The 22,617-nt window shown below is 43.4% G+C and overlaps 1 protein-coding gene across 2 annotated transcripts in view; it reads left to right on the top strand.

The window, feature by feature from the left end:
• Window positions 1–22,617, top strand: part of Fryl (FRY like transcription coactivator) — a 227,381-nt gene that overhangs the window by 45,423 nt on the left and 159,341 nt on the right. Inside the window, exon 3 of one of the 2 annotated variants that reach the window (XM_029545525.1) lies at window positions 15,912–16,039. The exons of the other annotated variant lie outside the window; for it this stretch is intronic. The gene's annotated coding sequence lies outside the window, so the exon portion shown is untranslated. The remainder of the gene's footprint in view (window positions 1–15,911; window positions 16,040–22,617) is intronic. 2 annotated transcript variants of the gene reach the window in all.

Genomic DNA, 22,617 nt, shown 5'->3' with positions numbered 1-22,617 from the left:
GTCAAATATTATAATGGAAGTTTTATAATGAACTTTGCTTAAGATGAAAGTAGGATTTTTGAGACTTAGCTTCTGGGAATAGGATTTTAGAGTTTTCAAAAATGATTTTGAAACATTAGGTGTCCATAGGTAAGAAACAAATTCCCATGTGCTGCTGATCCCCACTAATATTGTTTATGGTTTAGAGTGATAAAATAAGTCTTTGTTTATAGAATGGTAAGTCTGCAGAGCTGACAAGCGCTGTGTAGCTCCTGGCTTGATGGGTCTGTAAAGGCTTCCAGGGTAAGATCATCGAGACTGGACTCCAGGTAGGGCTTATGCAACCAGCAGCCATGCTAACGAAGCCTGCCAAGGTGGGAGACATGACTCAGGTCCTCCCTTGGTCCTCTCCAAGTCTCCCCTCTGCCCCCCCCCCATTTATAGAGCCACACCTGAATTAGTTTTTAGTACAATCACAATGTGACTTCAGAAGCACGGGGCATATTAAAAAAGATCACTTTTGTCTCTTGTTTTCCCAACAACCACATTTGCGCATTCTAGAATGTTCTCCCACGGCGAGGTTAAGAAGGATGGTCCAAGAACGGGCTGAGTCACACACTCCAGGGCACAGTCTGCAGGGACCCTGTTCTAGTTCACCTTTGCCTGTCCTCCATGTAGGGCGTGGCTTGACAGACAGATGGGCTGTTCCCATGCTCTCTTCTGCTCCTGGCGCCCAGTTTCCCAAGGGCCTCAACAGCATTGCTTTCCTGCTCACATTTGTCCAATACATCTCCCAGCTAATATTTAATTTTGCCTGACTGTGATTCCAGGGTATGTCAAACTCCTCAGTGAGAAGAGCAACATAAGCCCGGTAGTGAAGCTGGTCCAGAGACCACACTCAAGGCGTTTATTCAGATGACTGAATTTTAGGACACTAAGCCAAGGACCAAATAGTCTCTCAACACTGAGTGTGGAGTAAGGCAGAGGGGCCCACAGACGGTGATTCGAGTGAACAGATTTTCATATAAGCCACAGCGATGATAGCTGATCCTTTCAGGGCTTGCCAGGCCTACCCTCCAAGGTGGACGAAGCTGACATGTGGACAGTCATGGTGTTGAGGCTGTTAGTGACCTTCAGGAGGCATGTGCTTTAGACTGGAGATCACATTTAAGAATCATGGCTGAAATGCCACTGTTGCTTCCCTCCATGATGACGTTCACCGGACTTGAATAATTAGATCTCAACAACAAGGATTGGATTTAGTCTGTGAAATATAAAGTCATCGCTGATTTGTTGGTCATAACGTAGTTTCTTATAGTTTCTTTGGTTTTGACAGTTCTGATCACACGAGAATGTATTGAAGTTACAGAATCTGATGTAAGTCCACATAGCAGCGTGTTCTGTTAAGAGAGCCAGATGTTCAGCATTTCAAGGTCATTTTCCAGTGTCCTCTCGGTTCCCGTGTCTGTAAAGTTGAACACGTGCAAAGGTTGTGGTTAGCTGGATTAAAATGAAGGCGTGCGAGTGGAGCGCCAGCCACAGCTAGTCCTGCCTAGTGGGCTGTCGGTGACAGGTGCTGTTTTTTTTGTTGTGCTCTTAATTAGCTTGAATTTCTAGGGTGTCATTTCTTAGGGTGCAGTGAACCAACTCTGAATTCTCCCCTCTTGTATTTGTAGTTTTCTTAGACCAAAGTTAACCACCGTGAAGAGTGGCGCCTGTTTGTGGGTGGAGTCGGAGGGGTGTTGCTGACTTCCGTTCAGGGCTGGGGTGGGGGGTTCTCCCAGTTACGGGTTATGTTCTATAAGAAGAGAATTCAGTTTTGTGGCAGTTTTTTGTTTTTTGTTTTTTTTCCTATATGGTCATTTGTAGTGACCAAACCAACTTGGAATGTTTTGTTACCAACTTTGAAATTTGTTATTTTCTGTGTAGAGGACGTTGATCTGAATAAATTACTGATTATCTTTTACAAATTTCTAGGGAGGAGCCACTAATCACAATCCTTTCTTTCATAAACGTGGGGAGGAGGCAGCAGCACACAGCCACTTAGGAGGGCAGAGCCAAGAGTCGTTATGTAACCTGGGTACATGATAGCATCGGGCTCTCAGTCCAGGCGCACTGGGGGGCTGTGCTGGGGAGACTTAAAGTGAGGTTACTGTTTATTGAGCTTGACTATGCAACTTAAAAGGCCTTTAAAGAATCAGCCTCTTAGGAGAGGATCTGGGAGGAGTTAAGGGAAGGCCTGGGAGGTGAATATGGTCAAAATTAATTGTATGCATCTGTGAAATCTTCAAGGAATTAAAGAAATTAGTCTCATCCTAAGCTCTGCACATAGAAGCAAGAAGCGTTTGGAGCTATAGCTGTTTCCACTGTCAGTCTTTGTGTGGAGAAGGCTGTCTTCTCTCAAAGGCTTCTCAGAGCACCTGAAACACATGCCTCTCCATCTTTTATCTTGTCTGTAGATCCCTTGAAGGTGGCTCCTGCCACTAACTGGCACTCACCGTAGATTCTAGGAACTCTGCTACAGGGACACAGTGCTCCTGGCTGGTGGAAAGGCCATGGCAGTTGGCAGTTTAGAGATGCCCTTAAAAAAAAAAAAAAAAAAAAAAAAAAAATTCTCAGCCAGCCTGTTTGACTTTGATGTGACCACGGACGGAGGACTTTGAGTCCCAAGTCTCCACCTCTCCGATGGTGGTTTGTGCATGGGTACCGACATGTGTGGTCCTGGGGATCAAATCAAGCTAGGGACTTGTGCATTCTGGCAAGTATTCTGCCCACTGAGCTATATTCCCAGCTGTAAATATACATTTCCCTTTTAACAATCCTTGATATCTAACACCCCCTCCACCTCCCTACCCCCACACTCACCATCTATAGGGCATCCTGTTATTCTTTTCGTTCCTCTTTTCTTTTCTTTTCTTTTCTTTTCTTTTCTTTTCTTTTCTTTTCTTTTCTTTTCTTTTCTTCCCCCCTCTCTTTCTTCAATGCAAACTTTATATACTTCTTTTTTTCTTTTGTCTTTATTTTTTGAGACAGAGTTTCTCTTTCTCTCTTTTTCCTTTCCCCTCCCTCATGTCCCCCTCTCTCCCCCCATAGCCCTGGCTGTCCTGGAACTCACTATGTAGACTAGACTGGCTTCAGACTCACAGAGATCCACCTGCTTCTGCTTCCTGCTGGGATCAGAGGTGTGTAGCCAGCAAGAGTCTCTGTCTCTCTCTCTCTGTCTCTGTCTCTGTCTCTCTCTCTGTCTCTCTCTCTCTCTTTCTCTCTCTCTCTCTCTTTCTCTCTCTCTCTCTTTTTCTTTCTTTCTTTCTTTCTTTCTTTCTTTCTTTCTTTCTTTCTTTCTTTCTTTCTTTCTTTCTTTCTTTCTTTCGTCTATTTCTTAAAGGGCTTCTTTCTCTGTGAAGCTTTTAAAAGCCTGCTTTGGTTAGTAGTAGCAATTCACATTTAGTAAGAGACTGAATCAGATCAGAGCTTGAGAATTGCCCCTCATAAGTCAATGTTTGGAAGTTGCAGAAACATCTTCATTTGAAGACCAGAAGTCACATTTTTTTTTTTTTTTTGGTAAAATTCTAGATGTTTTCCAAGCAATTTAATGTAAAATATTAAGGTCATAGAAAAGGTTATAGGAAAGTAAATTTGTGTTGTAATTTTCAGGAGATGATGTGAAATGCTGTGTTCATAATGTTATAGAATCACAAAACTTAAAGGAATTGCCTTATTGATCTTATCAAACATGATTATGGATACAAATCAAGAACTCTTAATTAGAGGTCCCTGTCCCTATGCAAGTTAGACCAGAAGGAACTATTGAAAGTTAATGTGTACAGGGGCAACCCTGATACCTTTGAGAATTTTTGTTTGTTCGTTTTTTGAACAAGGGATTGTTTTTAAGACAAAAAGTAGATGGTCTGTGCAGCTAAAAGCTGTTTGACTGGGGACTGACTGACACAGGACACAGGTCACTGGGTGGTGAAACTTACTGTTTTTTTTTCCTTTTATATTGGGCCTATGTCTTTGCTTATCTTGTTTTTTTTTTTTTAATTATTAAAAAACAAAAAAAAATAGGATCATGAACAAGCCTTAGAATAATGTTAAGTGAATTGTTTTTGTCTCTTTTATGGACACTGCTTTGTGTGGGTTTTTATGTGAATCACATCCATGTTGATATATATGAACACACACATTAACAATTAAACACACACACACACACACACACACACAGAGCCACAGTTTAGAACTTATGAGTCTTAAGATAATGTACAACGAGATTGAGCTATACCCAGTAGTATGTGGGTACCTTCTATTTCAACAGCATAACTTTGACAGTTACACATCGTTTGCATACTGTCGGTTGAATGTGACCCATGTTTCTTTCCTGCTCTTACTATTTATAGGAAAGCCACTTTTTTAGTGTCTCGGGGAGGCGAGGGAACTCAAGCCCTAACCTCTCTTCTCTGAACCACAAGGTTTTCTAGCAGGAAGACACTGCAGCGGTCTCTCTCAGGAAAGTGTCTAGACACTAGCTCCTTGAATCCCACCCACCCACTGTAACCTGCCCAGGGCTCGGTAAATGGGAGGAGATTTAGCACACACACCACACACACACACACACACACACACACACACACACACACACACACACACACGGCAGCCAGTTTAAGGAAATTGTTTTAGCGGAGAATGATGGGATTATTATTTTCCCTAAATAATTCAGAGACAAGAATGCTCCAAATATCTCTTCCTGCACACATGTATACTCAGTTGTTCAAGAAAACATAACTGTGAACAAACTTAAAAATTGTGGTGAAGATCCTGAGAAGGGTTTTTGTCCTCCTACCCACTTGTTGGTCAAACCTGAGTGTATTTCTTGATCCCATTGTCCTTAGTCCTCACCACTGTCACCTACACCAAGGTCAAGTGCTTTCTATTCATTTCCTCATAGTATATCTTGGTAAAGGATGTGGGCTATTCACACTCCACCCCACCCCCTAGAAATGCTGGCCTAGTTCATCTGCCTCTGGATACAAATGAAACTCTTTGTTGCAAACTGCGAGTCTGCAAGTGTTTGTGATATGCCTAACTTGGTACCAAGTTGTGATTTAGGCACCAAGAGAATTTGGATTATTTAATACTGCTGCATAATAAAATGATTTATCAAATGCTCACGTGGGCACACACAGAGGCGTGATTGTGCTCTCTCAATGCATGGCATAAATACTGGAGCTGTTTTGGGGAGCCAGCACGGCATGCCGAAGGCATGGTTTGGAAAGAGGCCTTGGAGTGTGTTCTTATCTGTGGGAGCTACTGACAAGTGCAGTCAAGAGTCTAAGTTGTTTACTTCAGTCCTGCCTTTGCCTTCAGTAGTTTTGGTTTTGTTCTTTTTCTAATCATCGAATCATCTGCCTTCAAAGATCTGGGTAGACGTGTTTTTATAGATTTTTTTAAAAAAAATCATCACATTAACTTTCAAAGATTAAGAAACAGAACAACGGAATTAAAAAACAAACAAACAAAACCCCATTTAGATGGAGGAGAGAGGAGAGGGACCTAGGCGAGCCTACTCCTCGGCTTCAGTTTTCATCCAGTCCTGTGGCTGCTGGACCAGTTTTTTGTAGACCTTGATTGTTTTGATATATGTCCTCTGTCATAACACTCCATCCATAAATATTTCAGGGTGGGTTCCTAACCGACAAGGACTCTGTTTTTTTTGCTGATAAAGTAGAATCTTAATCTTTTAGGGAGAATTTATAGAACCCGAGGAACACTGTGTGTATGGGAGGGCAACCGTAAAGGAAAAGAGAGATATTAATTTTTATCACATCATCTCTTTGTGCATGTGCACCTGTGTTTGGAGATCTGAGGACATCTTCATGAAGATTTTCTTGTCATCTACCACGTGGGTCCAGGGAATTGAACTCAAGTTCTCAGGCTTGCAGCCAGAGTCTTGCTGGGGAAGAACGAGAGTTTTGAAATGGAATAAATGGAGCCAGGAAATTCTCAACAAGCCCTTGCACCACAAAACAAGACACACGTTCTGATAAAACACCCATTAAGGCTTTTAATGCATGAAGTACACTGTGGGTGGGGGGGGAGGGTGGTGGGCATTTTTGAGCAGCCAGTGTGTGCTTGCATCCCAGACAGGTTAGTCTGGGAAGAGAGCCAATTACATCTCCTACCATTCGAAATGGCAGTTTTGTTTCAAGATGCCTTCTTGAGGAGGAAAACCATGCACACAAACTGCCAATCAAGACACTGCAATATTGCATGCAGTCATGAAGAATGGAACTTAAAGTATGAGAAAGGAGCAAGCGAAGACAATGTCGTTCAGTAGCCACTGGACGTTGAAGGGAAGTGTTCTCACTGTGTAAAATATTTAACGTGTAAAAAACCTAAAGCAAGTCACTATTACTGTGAATCGGTAAATGGTAATTCGAGGGTGTTTAGCTTTTAAACAGATAACCTGGAGCTGGAGAGATAGCTCAGCAGTTCGGACCACTCATTCTTTGAGAGGATTTGGGTTTGATTCCTGTAGCCACATAGCAGTTCACAACCTTCTATAACTCCAGTTCCAAGGGTTCTGACACCCTCATCTGACCTCGGTGGGTACTCATGTGTGTTGTACACACACACACACACACACACACACACACACACGTAAGCAAAACACTCATACGTATAAAATAACCATTAACATTTCAAAAAAATTCCTCTTTTTTATTTGTATAAAAGTGTTTTCCCTTCATGTATGTGCATGTAATATCCTTCATGTGTGTGCATGTAATACCCTTCATGTGTATGCATGTAATACCCTTCATGTATGTGCATGTAATACCCTTCATGTGTGTGCATGTAATACCTTTTATGTGCGTGCATGTAATACCCTTCATGTGTGTGCATGTAATACCCTTCATGTGTGTGCATGTAATACCCATGGAGGCTGGCAGAGGGCATCAGATCCCTGGAGCTGGAGGTTGTGAGCTGCCATGCGAGTGCTGAGAACCAAACCCCGATCCTCTACCAGAGCAGTGACTCCTTTTAACCACCGAGCCAGCTCCCTAGCCTCTTAGGTCTTAGAACTTTGACACACTTTCATCTCTTTATTGGGAAATTGCTGCAGACTTTGCTGTTTATAGCATCTATGATATGTTAAACAAACGGAGATCTCATACCATATATCAAGCACTATATAAGTGCTTTTCATTTTTAATTTCCACAGTAGTCCTGAGAGATTTTTATCATCCTTATTTATGGAGGAGTCAATGAGTACAGTCAATCATAAAGATGGAGTCACTCTATCAGGGTCTAGTCATTGCTTTGAAATGTAATTTTATCTCCAATAACTGGTAAGGTACTGTAAGTACTTTTTTCCCCCTTTGTACTTAAATATACACATTGAGTTGCAGTGTTAGTCAAGACTATATTTGGCTTTTTTAGAAAATGATATATTTCACCTTGTGAATATATCAATTTTCCCTTCCAACTATTTTGTTCTTTGACCACTGTAATATTTCATTCTCCCCAAGAATAACAGTAAATTGAATACCTTATTTTTTTTGTACTGGATTATATAAGGTAATTTTCAAGTATGTAATGTACTTTAAGCACATTTCTCTCTGTTCCTCTATCTTCCCGGTCCCCTCCTGTTTGTTCTCTTTGTCCCTTGGACAGTTTTGTTTCTATTTTCATGCCATCTGGACATGTATAATTTATGTGTCAACACAAAACCTGGGGCCCACAAATGAGAGGAAACAGATATTACTTCATTTGATTGGTGCTAACACGCCCAGCTTGATCCATTTTCCTGCAAACGACACATCATTCTTTTTATTGTTTGCGAATTTTTCAAGCACATATAATCTGCTTTGATCAAACCCTTCTCCCTTTTCCTCACCTTCAGTTTCTTTCCTACTTAATTCCTCATTTTTTCCTTCCCAACTTCACATGTTCAGTCCATTTTTAATCTACTGAGTCCACTTAGTGTGTGTGCATGAGTGCGTGCGTGCGTGCGTGCGTGCATGTAGGATTATATACTGGAGGATGAGGAACCTCTCAGGGTCCGAATCCCTGAAGAAAACTGGTCTTCTCCCTCAGCATCCATCAGCTAGGGAGAGCGTTCCCTTCCCCTGCCAATGCTGGGTTTTGGGCTGGCTTGGCCTTGTGTATACAGTCACAGCTGCTATGAGTTCATGTGTACAAACTCTGGTCTCCTACAGATAACTCATCTCTCAGTATTATACTGTCTCAGTATTATACCTCTCTCCTGTGATGGTCCCTGAGCCCTGGTGTGTGTGTGTGTGTGTGTGTGTGTGTGTGTGTGTGACACGTAGATGTCTCATTTAGAGCTTCAAAAACTCCTTGGTCTCCTATGCTCTGCACTTAGCCCAGCGGTGGTGGTTCTCTGGATTAATCACCCTCTACTGTGGAGAGAAGTATCTCTGGTGAGGGTTGGGAGACTAATAAGGGCACTCACTTTTTTTATAACAGGGTCTCATTATGTCTCCCTGGCTGGCCTTGATATGTACACCAGCCTGTGCCTGCCTCCTGAGTGCTGGAATTAAAGATGTGTGTCACTGAGCCCAGCAGCAAGGGTTTCTTTTTGTGCACACATCCTTTGAAACAAACTTGCCCATGCCCTTCTGATCATCTTCTAGAATTTGCTCTGAGAAATGACATTACCGGATGAAAGATGATCAATATCTTAAAGCCATTCGATTCAAGTGGCGAGACCAAAGGTGACAAATAGCATTCTTTAGAGAAGTTGTTTCGGGGCAATAAATTTGGGAGAAGTAGGTCATCTGAATCCTCAGTGGGCATGTGTGCTTCTCTGGTTTCTTTTATGGATGTCAGACTTCCCTCGGCTTGTTGGAAGCAATAAGCAGAAAGAGGAAGGGGGATTTATTAAGCTGTGGCCGTCACTCGCTTCATGACCTTGAGCTCGCTTCATGACCTTGAGCTCCTACTTAGTTGTCACCCTCTCTTTCATTCAAAAGTCAGATCAGTCTAGAAGATCTCTTATGACTGAGCCACGGAGATCACCCAGCCGATAAAAGTGCTTAGCTCGCAAGTCTGAGGACCTCGGTTTGATCCCTAGAGCCTGTAAGAAAAAGCTGGGCGTGGTGGCTCTGGTCCCAGTGCTGGAGAAGCAGAGACAGGTAGATCCCAGGGGCTGAATGGATAGGCTTTAGGCCAGTGAGTGACTGTGTGGAAAGAGGTGGATAACATTCCAGGGTATGTCACCTGAGGCTGTCCTCTGGTCTCTACACACGCATGCACATATATGCATGTGCACACGCACCTGAACTCAAAGATATTAAAAACTCATATTGCCAATTACTGGTATGAAAACGTACAAATTATGCTTCTGAAAATTTGCACGAGTTTTCTGTGATATTTGCTCTTGTTGAACCATGGGGTGGTAATTAGTTAAACGAAGTTCCATGGTTTAATTTTTTTAAAACTATAGGTTCAATAAATGTATACATTAATCAGGGGCCTTAATGACCCAAATATGTTTCAACTACCACATTTTTAAATAAAAAGGCACCCCCCCCCCACACACACAATGGATAACATGTTTCCTTTTTGTGACAAGCAAGAACAGAAGCATTTTGGCTAACTCCTGGGTAGTTTGGGGCTGGCTGCTCTGTAGGAAAAGGAACCTGCTGCCAATCCCGAGGCTCTCGCCTGGCCGTCTCAGCCTGCAGGGAGAAGACAGAAGAGAACCCGTTCTGTGAGTTGTCTGTGACTTCCACACGTGTGCCTTAATATGCATGCAAACGTGCAGACACACACACTCAGAATAAATACAAATTTAAACGTAAAAGAAGTTGTTATTATTTTTTAAGTGGTTAGGGCTCCTCTTGAGTGTGTCTCCTCGCATCGTCATGTGTCACATCTGTGACAACTTGAACTGTAGGTTTGGGGCATAACTTAAGGTGCTCGGGGAATAATTCATGAAACCAGAAAGCTAGGCTCTATGGGAAACTGAAGGGATCAGGCTCAGTTATTTTGGGAAGGACGAGATTACTGCAGTATAATCTGACCGTCTAGGAGTTTGTGAGCAGTTTGGTGCAATGGGAGAAATGGTGTGTAGTATGAATAGCATAATTTGAGAAACTGCTATATATAGTAGTTGTCAAAAGTAAGTGAACACTTTTTTTTAAAGTATGTTTGTGCTGGGTATGTGCGTGTGTGCATGTGTGCTCCCATGCATGAACATGTTCAGAGGACGCCGGCTGCCTTCCTCTGGGACTAGTTCGTGAGACAAGGTCTTTCTGTGAACCTGGAGCGTATCACTTCAGCTAGGCGGGTGTCTGGGCCCCATCTGTCTCCACTCTCACATCCTCTTGCTTTGACAGAAAGTGCTCTAACCCACAAAGCCATGCCCCATTCCCTAAGCGAGGGAATCTTACTTTATAACTGATGGTTCTACCTCAAACGTTCTCAACTCCCTAAGGTGAGGTTACTGTATGTTTTAATGTATATTTGCGTGCGTTATCTACGAGGCTATGTACATACAAGTGTAGTGCCCAAGGAGGTCAGAGGCCTTGGATCCCTGGAGCTGTAGTCAAGAGAAGTTGTGAACTGATAGATATACATGCTGGAACCCAGGCTTGGCTCCTCGGGTTCGCCTCATTGGTAGTAAGGCAGGGCCAAGTTTAGAAGATGTAAACTCTCCATTAGGATGTAAATGGTTAGAGTCTAGGGCAGCCATTCTCAACCTGTGTGGGCTGACTGACCATTTCACAGAGGTCCACAGGTTAGATATTCTGATATCTACATTGCGATTCATAACAGTAGCAAATTCCAGTTATGAAGTAACAATGGAAATAACTTTATGGTTGGGGGTCACCACACGAGGAACTATAAGAAAGGCCCACAGCGTAAGGAAGGTGGAGAACACTAGGCTAGGGGGTTGGCTTATTCACACTCCAGTTTCCATAGATGGTTCTAGTCTACAAACATTTATCAAGTGTGTGGTTTCTGCCAGCCTATGTGGGGTATGGTTACAGTAACAAAGTGTTAGAAGTTGGGGGTAGAAGGACATTTTTGAGTTGGCGACATATTCTTTCTGCATTGATTTCTTGGGACTTCTTCCATTGACCCCCAAGGTCCTCTCCTGGTGTTTAAATGTAGGTGGGAAAATCTTTTTTATTGATATATTTTTGATCTCATGCCACATAGAAATATGATAGGGAAGTTTTACTAGAGCGACATATTCATTCATCAGTACTCAGGAAGATGTGTATACCGGCGTGCTTTCATTTGGTTCAATAATGAAACATTTCTAGAAAACTCTCTAACATTGTGAATGGAAAATCTGCTGATTGCTTTCCTTAGATCAAGTGCCATGACGCTGCTGTTCTGAGTAAAAAATGCCAAATGAACAGAGTGCTGACACATTTACCTGCTGAGTCTTGCTCTGTCAGCAAGAGATTTAGAGGGTTTTTTTTTTTTCTTTTCCTTTTTGTGGTACTGCTTGATTATGCTACCTCAGATCATTATACAACATTTTTGGCAGGTTTCGTGATATAATCTGAGATTATATAGATTATATTCAGCACAGTTTGTTCCCTCACTCTATGAAATTAGAATCTTGGGGCCAGCCACATGGCTCCGTGGGTAAAGGCACTTATTGTCAAATAGAAAACCTGTGTTGGCTTTCTAGGACCTATGTGATAGGAGAGACCCAACCCCCTGCGAGTTGTCTACTTCCTTGTACACGTGCGCGCGTGCGCGCACGCGGGCACACACACACACACACACACACACACACACGCACGCACACACGCACACACACATGCTCACTCTAAATGTAACAAAAGCTGATACTTGATGGAATGTGATAAAGCAACTGAGAAGTTTAAATATAAACCACTCTTAAAACGCTATTAAAAAAAAAACCAAAACAAACCACAGCCTTTTTAAATAATTAGACCAAAGGAGACTAGAAATTTGAATTATAAAACAATCACCATTAGGTTTTACAAATCATTAACTTTCTTTGTCAATTAAATGGGTGATAAAGCTTCCCTAAAAGTTTTGTCTTAATAATTTCTTACTGGTCCGATGCATAGGATACGTTGATTTCCCACTTTGTTATTTGTGAGTGGGCTCTTTATATACCGTGCAGTCACTGGATTAAACAGATCACTGCAGTTTGTGTTTTCCATTATTGGTTTGGTGTCAAGGCAAGAGCTGCGATGATTGTAAGTGGGTGTGAGCACCTTTGCCACGTTGCTGGTGTAAGCACTTTTCTGCTTTGCTCCCAGAGGCTGTGGGGGTGCTGATCTAACTTTGAAAAGAGATTTACTTTTGTTTTTAATTATGGATATATGTGTCTGCATGTTTGTCTTGTGGGTGCAGTGCCCGTGGAGGCTGCCAGAGGGCGACAGAACCCTTGGAGCAGGAGTTACAGCAGCCAGTGCTGGGAACTGAAACCTAGGTCCTTGGAAGAAGAGCAAAGACTGTTAACCCCTCCTCACCCCCCAATCTCTCTGCCTTCCCCCCCTTTTTTTTAAAAAAAAATCATCATTTTATGAGACCTTGCAGGACTCCTGGATGTTAATAATAGGCAGATTTCATGCCTTGGGATGTACTTTATCTTTTTGGTTGAAGAATGATGCACTTCTAGGTTACTGGATATTTTGTATTCAAAAATAATATAAAATACATTTGAAGTTAAATTTGGAGTTTCAGGTTGAAACTGTCAAGTTGGAATTTGCCCTAACCGTTTTTTTTTTTTTTTTTTTAACCTGGTGGGGTAATCCTTTCAGTCACATTGTGTAGGAAGGCTAGTACTCTCTACAATATTGCTTCAAGGATTTATTTATGTCATTTTATGTGTATGAGTGTTTTTCTCACACACATGTCTCCATACCACATTTGTGCCTGGTGCCTGTGGAAGTCAGGAAAATGCCTCAGATCTCCAAGAATTGGAGTTATGGATGGTTGTGAAGTCACCATGTGGGTGTTGGGGATTGAACTCAGGTCTTCCATGAGGGCAATACTTGCTCTTCGTGGCTCCAGCCAGTATTCTTAACAATCTTTACCTAAAACCTCAGTGAGCAGACTTTTCAATAAGAGTAAACCATCAAGTCCTTAACATTGATCCTAAACCTCCCACATGCCGAGGGCCTGCCCAGCTCCTATCCTCATGGTTTGGCATATTCTGAGTGCACACATATTGAAAGTGTGCTAACCAACAGCCCTCAGCTTTGTTCTCTGTCCAGTTAGCTCTGGTTACTTTAGCCTATCATTTCCTACCAGAGTATATATCATAGAGACACACTTCGATTGCTTTAACTATGTAGATAGTTAAACCTCTGGCATTTGTGCTGTAACTATTTCAAAAATTGTTTTCAAAAAGAAAAGATGTAGAATGTTGTCTGGAGGACCTCATCTGGGCCATTACTCTGTTTGTTTACTGCGAGTCTAAGAAGCATCTCCTGCCACGGGTGGAAGTCACATGCCGGCAAGCCTGCTGTTCTTTGGCTGAGTATAGAATTGGATTTAGGGTTGTCAAATACCCACTGGTCTCCTTTGACCTTTTCAAATAAAAGGCAGGGCACTGATCTCATGTATAGCTTGACCGTTGACAGTTAACACACCCTCTTTGACCTTCACGGTCTCAGAAGCAACATGCTAAAAGGAAGTAGTAAAAATGGTTTTTCTTATAGAAAAAAACAAACCATGTTCTCCAGATCAGAAAAGTGGATTTCATAGGAAATGGTATGTGGAGAGACAAAAGGGAAATCTGATTAACATGCAGAAAGGCTGCCACTCCCCCCAAGAAACTCCAAACATACAAACAGCACCCCGTAAACAAAACAAAACAGGTTGGGGGAGGAAACCCTTGGATACAGATATCTCTTCAAACCCTACTCCTGATAAAAATGTACACACCAAGAAAAACCAGAGGAATATTAACCAAATACTCTCCTGGGCAGTCAGGGATTGCATCTCTCATTCAGAAGTGAGAAGGTGAGGGTTGGAAGGGTGTGTGTCTGATGAAGGTGCTGGAGGCTTCAGGGGGTGTGTGGGACATCCACAGAGTGAGAGCGAGCTTCAGGGGCATTGGGGGGCATCCACAGAGTGAGAGGGGGCTTCAGGGGCATTGGGGACATCCACAGAGTGAGAGGGGGCTTCAGGGGCATTGGGGACATCCACAGAGTGAGAGTGGGCTTCAGGGGACATTGGGGGGCATCCACAGAGAGCGGGCTTCAGGGGCCATTGGGGACATCCACAGAGTGAGAGTGGGCTTCAGGGACATTGGGGACATCCACAGAGTGAGAGCAGGCTTCAGGGGACATTGGGGGCATCCACAGAGTGAGAGCAGACTTCAGGGGCCATTGGGGGCATCCACAGAGAGCGGGCTTCAGGGGCCATTGGGGACATCCACAGAATGAGAGCTGGCAATGAAGAGCTGCTGGAGAAGCCTGCTGTGTGGGAGCGAGGGAGAGCGGGCGCCATATCCTGACACACAATCCATCCAGTTTGAGGTTATAACATCCCTCCTTTGCTTTCTGAGTTGGTTTTCCCGTCTTTTTACCTAGTTTTACTTTATTGTCTGACGTGCGCCTTAGTGTTGCTGCATGCGTGTCACTTCACATGCATGCGCGTCACCTCACATGTGTGGAGGTCATAGGACAACTCTGTGGAGTCGGTCCTCTCCACCTTTACATGAACCCTAGGGATCCACCTGAGGCCACCAGGCTCTCTCCAGCATGCCTTTGTGACTCAGCCATCTCGCTGGGCCTGGAGCTGTGTCGGTTCCTCCCACATTTCACTCTAATGGGCCTCACTTCTGTGAGCTGTCCTGAGAAAGGAGGCAAAGCCCAGTTTAAGTCTAATGCTGTGTGTGGTCGTACAGGTGAGACTGAGGTTGTAATATGAGTTCTATGTGCTTTGAGGGAGAAAAGATGCCATGACCCAAAGACAAAGGAAAATATCCAGAATGTGCCAGAATGTTCTTTCTTCTTTTCTTTCTTTCTTTTTCTTTCTTTCTTTCTTTCTTTCTTTCTTTCTTTCTTTCTTTCTTTCTTTCTTTCTTTCTTTCTTTCTTTCTTTTTTTTGGAAACAGGATCTTTCTATGTAGGCCTGGCTGTCCTGGAACTTACTATGTAGACCAGGATGGCCTCAAACTCAGAAATCTGCCTGCCCCTGCCTCCTGAGTGCTGGGATTAAAGGCGTGCGCCACCACGCCCGGCCATCATGCTTCTTAGTACATAGAATGCTACACCCTAAATATCTATAGATCTGTTAAATATGGTGCCTAAAAGATACACACGCTGTTTGACAATGCTGTATTCTAATGAATGCAATGTCAGTGTGTTAAACATGTAACTGAATAAGATGGTGGTGTATGTATGAGGTCAACCATTGGTTTATAAAAGCATTGCTTAGAGAAAAGGAGGGGAGAAACACATAAGCTGGTACAGACCCGAGGAACACAGTTACCGCTCTCTGGATTCTGTTCATTGGTTAGGGCAGATGGTTAAAAAGATGCTTGGAAATGTGAGCATTGATTGGTAGTTGATATTAGACCTTATTAGTATACTCTAGGTATTCTAATAGGCTGCTGTGTTAGAAAGGCCTAAATGCTTGGATGTCTGCCTTTTTACTTCAGCATAATCCTGGGGATGGACGGGATATGCAGCTATGACTGAGACATGATGATATACGCGGAGCTAATTGTTGTAGTTGTGAATAATGGGGGCAGGTGCTTTTAGGATATTATTCTCAATAATTTTATAGCAGTTGGAAAATTTACAGAGTTTAAGAAAAATTAAGTAACGTGTCAGGATCAGAAGAGATGGTAGAACCAGGTGAATGATTGCTACCAGAAGTGGGGATGGATACAAGTTAACACAAAAATGTTTTTAATTATAAACATCCCTGACGGGCAAATGTTGTGTTTTGTTTTTCTTCAGAGACGAAGCCATTTATTTGAATCTGGGCAATTACCCTCTAAATGCTTAATTCTTCAAACTGCTCAAGCGTCATGCATGCTTAGATGCTCCATGTCACCACCAAGGACTTAGCCGGGAGTGGCACTGCGGTAAGATCACAGTAAACCCTATAGGTTAAGACTGAGGTTGAGAAAGAGGTTTTAACGCCACTGCGAGTTTGGCTCTCAGCTTCGATTACAGTTTCTGTCTTAGTCACTCTTCCGTCCCGCCAACAGTGCTCCTGACATGATTAACTTAACTGTGAAGAGGTTGATTTGAGCTCATGGTTTTGGAAGTTCTGGTCTGTGGTTTGCTGTCTTGTTGCTTTGAACCTTTGTCCAGGGAATCAGAACACGGTAGTGGGGAGCCAGGATCCCACCACTGTTTTCTTCAAGGATGACAACCCAGTGTTTTGACCCTTCCCAGTAGCCTCTACCTCTCAATCACCAAATTAGGGATCAAACTTTAGATATGTGGGGCCATTAGGAGACTTACACAGTTTTTAAAATTATTACTATTTTGCTGTATTTTTATTATGTACATGGGTGTTTTGCCCGCATGCACGTCTGCACTGTGTGCCTGGTGCTCATGGAGACCAGAAGAGGGCACCAGGTCCCCTAGAACTGCAGTTACAGGTGGCTGTGAGCTGCCAAGTGGTTGCTTGGGAATCAAACCCAGGTCCTCTGCAAGAGCAGCCAGTGCTGTTGAGCACTGAACCATCGTCCCTGTAAGTCCCCACTGGGGGACATTTAAGATATTGCTTATATCAGTACATTCCACTCAAAGTTATAACTAGTCCAAGTGTAACAAGTAAATGGGTTTTCGTGACCTTTTCTTCTCAGATGGAGACCATAATGGATAGTGTTTACCACCGGAAACGTAATGCTGTCAACTCTGTGTCTCAGCCAGGGTTGGTCTTCAGGTAGCTGACAGAGTGGCTTCCACACGGTTTATCAGGGATCAGCCTAGGAAGCAGATTGGGCTCAGGAAAGCTTTGTGCCCTACCCTGCAGGGAAAATTGTAGTGGTGAGAACTGATTTTCCTCCTTAAACAGAGGACTAACCGGATAGAAGCAGCGGATCTCACAGTCTTTGTACTTTGCACAAATCATAGAAACTGCCCAGCAAACACTTGAGGGGTAAAGGGAATCTTGAGATACTTCTGTGACACCCAGTGCTCTTCTTTCTGCGCCCCAGACCCTTCCTTTCTGAGATGTGAAAGTGAGGTTGGGGTTAATATGACCCGGCAGGTGGTTCTGCACAACTTCCTGTCTGGCATTAGTGTGCTTCCACACCACTGTGTTACAGGGCTCCTTAGATAAGAGCCCACAAAGAGGCCCGAGGCAAACAGCAGACATGCCGTGTCAAACCCCTGAGGTCACAGTCACCAAGCAAACACAGAGTAAGAGCACCCACAGGCAGTGAGAAACCTCAGGGCTTAGAGCTATGACATTGCTTTCCTTGTTCGTGGGGATCAGGTCACTGAGATATCAATTTTATTCCTTGTAGGCTCAGAGGAAGCTTGGCGAGAGAATGTGGTTCATAAAAGTGCTTTATAAAAGTCAGGGGTTTTTCTAATAGAAGGACTTCTTTAGGAAAAGAAACGGAAGGCTTCCTTCCTTGTTCTTCGCCTAGACAGAATTCCTCCACCCGACCCCTACTTGGTAACAGGGTCTCGAGTATCTCAGGCTGGCCTTGAATCAGCCGGGATGAGTCTGAATTTCCCATCCTTTTACCTCCTCCTCTGGAGTACAGGGATTACAGGTGTATTCCACCGCTCTTGGTTTGCGAGCTCCTGGCCAATGACCCCTTAAGTCTCACAGTCTAGGAGCAAGGGCAGAAACCTGATTCCAAGCAGACATCAGTTAGCTACTCATCTATAGTCGTTTCCCCTGATGTCTGTAGGGATGGCTTTGCTCCATCTTTAGAAATGTTACATTTCACATCTATTTTCATGTCTGTTACTGGAAGAGAGCAATTGTGTGTGTGTGTGTGTGTGTGTGTGTGTGTGTGTGTGCATTGCTGAGAGAATCTGAGTTCCGAAGTTATTCTGAAGTCTCCTGAAGTTCCACACAAGCACAGTTCCCCGGGCTGCTTCTGCCTTCTCTGCGTTCCCTTGGTTCCTGCCCCTCACGCGCCTGTCCTTTCCTCCCACAAGGCAGGGAGAGGCCTGAGTGGGTGCTAGCTCAGGTTTTAGAGCCTTTCTGTCTTTAGTCTGTCCTGGTAACATCGAGGTCCTAGGATTAACCCTTTGTGCTCTTTCACCATATGGAATGGATTGTAATTATTTTGAAAACAAGGACAGGATGTTGGGGACTACACTTATTACAGTTTATGATTCATTTCTCAAGTTTTTAACATTATGTTTTAGATGGATCTGTTGCCAATGACTCTTTTTTTTTTTTTTTTAAGTTTTATTTATTTTATGTATGTAAGTACACTATAGCTCTCTTCAGACACACCAGAAAGGGCATCAGATTCCATTACAGATGGTTGTGAGCCACCATTGGTTGCTGGGAATTGAACTCAGGACTGTTAACCACTAAGTCATTTCTCCAGCACCTTTTGATGACTTATTCTAAGTTTTCTACTATTGTGAAGAACGCTTGATTCTAAAGGGGATTTGTGTGTGTCCGCGCATGTTTAAAAGTCTAAAGTTTTCACTGGCTCAGCCTTACAGCCTGTGTAAGTTGTGAGATCTGGTAGCAAATTTTCAAATTGATAAGAATTATCTTTTGAGTCCAAGTTACTCTCTTGCACTCAAGATCTTAAATTTATATGAGGAAGATACACCCGAGAACAAAGCGAATTTATTTTTTTACATTATCACAGTGAAGGCTGTCAGAGTCTAAATGTTAACCCTTATCGATGGCTAAGCATTTTATGGCATGGATATTGCAGTTAACACCCACTGTGGAAGGGCACACAGATGTGGCCTGCAGTTTCACAGACTGACAGTGTTCGGCTTGTTATCAGCACAAACAGTAATGTCCTAAAAAAATCAGCCTCCAAACAGCTGGTGGCTGACCGGCTGGGCTTTAGTACCGCCTAGGCTCACATGACACTCTCTGCTCTTTGCCTCAGATAGTATAGCTCTTAACGAGTCATCAAGGAAGTTGGTCCCTGCACCTTTTCTTTGTGCTTCTGGCTCTAGTAATGTAGCAGAAGCACCTTAAGATGGATTTTTTAAAGAGAGTCGTGCCTCCTGTCCTCTCGGGCGACCTGGTTTTGGAGGCCAGAGAGAAGATTGAAGGTGATTCCCCCAGATTACTTAGGGTGCGAAGACTGTGTTCAACTTCCTCCGAGAGGACAGTGGGTGACCCAGGCGAGAATAAGTGGTGTGGAAATCACGATGACAGATGTCTACATCAACAAATGGGTAAAGTAAAAAGGTGTTGCTTTAGTTCTTTCAAAAATTATCCCAGGAAAGTAAGATTTAAGTATTAAAAATATGTCCTAAGGTAACTAGAGTTAACCTAGTTAACCTAAGTCTTTGACTATTAGAAGTTTTGTTTTGATTTAGAGAGGGAAGCAAATGATGAGAAATAGTGTCAAATCATCAAGCCTGATAACTGATAACTCCAGTGGTCTTTGGGAAATATTCTGAGGAAGTATTATTTAAAAATGTTATTAAAACCCATGGGGGAAACAAATAAGATATGGAGACTGATCTGCCCACTAAAAAAGTGACTTGTTTTTTGTTTTTAAAAAGAAATTAACTACTTTGTTGTAAAGATGACAAGTGTTTGGGTAGGCTGTATCTCATGGTGGAACACTTAGCCTGTGGAAGGCGTCTTGTGAGATGTTCAACCCTTCAGAAGCAAGCAAGCTGCCGCAGAGCACCCAGGATCACCCCATGCCACACTACATGCTCGTTACAGAAGTCAGTTCTACACAGGGCAATGGCAAATGGAAAAACACTCTGTTTGAAATTCCCAACCGAGGCTTTCTGAATCTTTGTTAGAAATGTTTAAGATGCAACTTTCTGAGGGCCCTGGTGCCTGCCCTGCTGCTGACTACCTCCCAGCTGTGTCTCTGTGTCATTTAAAACCCACCCAAGCTCATGGGGAGGATGGGACTGACTCAGTTTATCCTTTACGCTGGAACAGGAGTAACATTTACCGTGATTCCAGTTTTGAGTCACTAAAACATTACATAACTATTCATTTTTTGTGTCGCTTCATATCTGCTGGTGATTGCTTCTTCGTGTAAATTTCCACGCACTTTTAAAATTGGGGCAGGCATTGTGATATCACCTTTAAGAGAGTTTCCAGTTTAAATATCAGGCAGGATTTTACAGACTGTTAATTCATATTCTCCCTGATGTTGTTTCACGTCGGTTTAAAAAAGTACAGTTCTATTTATGAGAAACCATAATATCTGTTATAAATGCATCAATTATGTAAAAGAATGGGGAGGTGGGGTTTTCTTTTTTCTTTTTCTTTTTTCCTTTTTAAATAAAGAAAATTCGTATTAAGGTTCACGGGCTTGTAACCCTAGATGCTGCAGGGGTGGAAGCCAGAGGCGGGACTCTTGAAGTGCATACTATACCTCCATCTGCCCAGGATCCACCTGGGCTGCTCCAGGTCCTATCTCCAAACAGAGACAAGATCCTTCCTCTTTGGTGACTGGCTTTTGTGCAGTGGCTCTCCAACAACATCTGCCGGTCTATGTTGCTGTCCACGATTTCCTGTTATCAGATGTTAGCTGTTTTGGTGTCTCTCACACTTCTAGAGCGTGAGGAAGGGCTAGAGGCACCGAGTGCTACCTTTTGATTTGAGTTAAAACCCAGAGAGATTCAGCCAGCACACCCTAAAGTCCAGCAGTGTGTGTGGGCTCTGTGTGCAGTTTGAGCGAGGCATTCAAAATTCACTTTTCCTTCTTTTGCTTTCAGTCCTGAGACACTTAAGTTTTTCCTTATTGCAAGCCACACCTGACTTGATTGGAGTTGGCTTTGACCTGTAACACACCACACCCGTTTCTATGGTTCCTTTTATTTCTGAGCTTGACCTGTGGTTGCTCCTTCCATATGGCCACACTTTGTAGCCGCCGTTCACATTGCTACAAAGTGTACCGATCAGAGGTTTGCAATTAATGTTAACTAAGGACAGTGCCAGTAAGACTTTCTTTTTCAGTTTTTATTTGTGTGTGGGGGGGCACATATAAGGAGGTCGGAAGACACTTAGTAGACTGTTTCCTCCCCTTTCACCTTTATGTGGGTTCCCGGGATGGCCCCGAATTGTCAGGCTTATGTGGTAAGTGCCTTTATCTGCTGAGTCATCTTTCCAACCCCAGGTTTGTGTTTTGTTTTGCTTTTTTTTTTTAAGTTTACTTATTTGTGTGTGCGTGTTTGTGTTTGCTCGAGCGAGTGTGTATGTCTCTCTCTCTCTCTCTCTCTCTCTCTGTGTGTGTGTGTGTGTGTGTGTGTGTGAGAGAGAGAGAGAGAGAGAATGAATGAATGAATGAATGAATGAATGAATGTGGGTACACACCACAGCCTGCACGTGGAGATGAGAATCTAGAATTTGGGACTTGGTTCTCATCTCCCACCATGGGACCTGAGATTCTAGCTCAGCTCATTGGGTTGGCTTGGGGGTGGTTTTTACCCCAGGGAACCATCTCTACCACCCCACCCTTAAATAATGGTGTGGGCTGGAGAGCTGGCTCAGCAGTTGAAAGCACTTGCTCCTCTCCCAGAGGACCTGGTTCAGTTCTCAGCACCATGTGACAGCTTACAGCCATCAACTCCAGCCCCAGGGGGATCAGAGTGTTTATACACTCAGGCATTCAGGCTCCCACATATACATATAGAATAAATATTAAAAACATGACAGATCCCTCCCTCCCTCTTCCTCACTTTCCCCTTCCCCACTGCCTCCCTGCTTCACTCCTAATGGGTTAGTCAGATTTTCTGTCATAACAGGATATGTGACAAAAGCAGCTCAAGGAGGAAAACGCTCCTGGTTTCAGTCTGGAGGTGAGAGGTTCTCATCATGACATCCAGGAAGCAGAGGGAGAGAGAGACAGACAGACAGACACAGACACGAGGGAGGGGTATGCCTGCCCTATGGTGCCCTATGGGTGCCCTACTCTTCACCTTTTATTCTGTCTGGGATCTCAGGCTCTGTGGTGGTGCTCCCCACATGCAGGGCAGCTGCCTGCTCTCCGTTAACTCAGTCTGTACTTTACTAACCCTGTGGATGCTACCCAACCTGCCGAGTTGTCAGGTGTGATTAACTGCCACGAGCACTCAGTTTCCAGCCCCAGATTGTGTCTGTCTGTCTGTCTGTCTCTCTTAATTAACTTTTATTTAGATGAGTACACTTTAGCTGTCTTTAGAAACACACTGGAAGAGTGCATCGAATCGCATTATAGATGGTGGTGAGCCACCGTGTGGTTGCTGGGATTTGAACTTAGGACCTCTGGAAGAGCAGTTAGTGCTCTTAACCACTGAGCCATTTCTCCTGCCCTCTTTCTTTCTCTTTAAGTGACTAAACAGAGTTTAAAAATGAAAGCAAGTGTTATTAGACTAACAGTAAGAGCTGGTATGGCATGCATCTTCTTGCTACATGGGTAAAACAGCACACTAAAGGAGTTAAGGATCTGCCACCTATTCCTATTCACCTTCCTTCCTTCCTTCCTTTTCTTCCTTCCTTCCTTCCTTCCTTCCTTCCTTCCTTCCTTCCTTC

This window comes from Mus pahari, chromosome 13 (assembly GCF_900095145.1).
Source record: "Mus pahari chromosome 13, PAHARI_EIJ_v1.1, whole genome shotgun sequence".
NCBI lineage: Eukaryota > Metazoa > Chordata > Mammalia > Rodentia > Muridae > Mus > Mus pahari.
Note: the sequence above shows the minus strand (reverse complement) of the source record. Positions and strands in the feature narration are given on the sequence as shown.